This window comes from Lipotes vexillifer, unplaced genomic scaffold, assembly GCF_000442215.2.
Source record: "Lipotes vexillifer unplaced genomic scaffold, Lipotes_vexillifer_v1.1 scaffold496, whole genome shotgun sequence".
NCBI lineage: Eukaryota > Metazoa > Chordata > Mammalia > Artiodactyla > Lipotidae > Lipotes > Lipotes vexillifer.
The window spans coordinates 1316739-1317808 of NW_006786690.1; positions in this window are offsets into that span (position 1 = coordinate 1316739).

Genomic DNA, 1070 nt, shown 5'->3' on the forward strand with positions numbered 1-1070 from the left:
CCGGGTCCCGAGGTCCCCGGCTCCGCGCCCCCGCGTCCCCTAGTCCCCACGCCCCCTAACCCCCTGGCGCCCGCCGAGACCCTCTCGCTCTGGCTGGGCCGTCCGCGCCGCCGCCGCCGCCGCCGCCGCCGCCGCCGCCGCCGCGGCACTCGCACTTCGGCTCCCTCCGTCACCCGGCGCCGCCGCGCCCATTGGCTACCTGCGCGAAGGGCGGGGCCAACGAAGCCCTGCCCCGGCCCCCGCGGCGCGGCATTCCCAGCACGGACCCCCAGCCCTCGCCACGAAGAGTGCGGGCCTCGCTTTCACCGCGAGACCTGGGCCCGCGCTCTGCTCAGCCCAGAAGAGGCCCTCCTGGCTCCTCCCTCCCAAAACTGGTCCCCGGAGGGGACCATGCCAGGGCTACCCATCTCCCCCACTCACCTCGTTTGGAATAGCTCCCCAGATGTTCCTTCTCTCCCCCCCCACCCGCCCCAGCGGGGGCTGTTTCCCCCTGCGACACACACACACACACACACACACACACACACACACACTCTGAATGTCCTGGGCCTGACCCCGGCAAAGGCTAGAAAGGAGCCTGGGCCCTACTCCCCCCATTACAAGGCCCTAGGACCCCCCAACCCCGCCCCGGAAGGCGACACTGGAATCTCCTGCGCCTCGGCTCCAGGTAGGGTACAAGTCTTTCACCACTATCAGGACCCACAGTGCCTCCAAAGTGATGTCTTAATACACGTTTTGCTCTTTTCAACCCGTCTCCCCGAATATCTCCCAACTGCAGGCCCAGCTCTGGGCTCATTTGGGCTTGTGCCCCCTCTGAGGAGAGCAGGGACCAGGTTCCCAGGATTGACCGACACTTGGGCTGCGCTTGGAGTGCAAGGAGGCCAGGGAGAGAGATTTCCCCCAGAGAGATTCAGCCTCCGTCTAAAGAGGTGTTAGGGGTTCAGGTGTGATGAGATTTATTCACACGTGGGGGAGTGGAGAGATGGGCTTGTGGGTTTCATGGGTGGGGAAGAATGTCCATTTGCAAAGCTGTTCTAAAGCAGGATTGTTTATCAGAAGCCTTCTTCCGA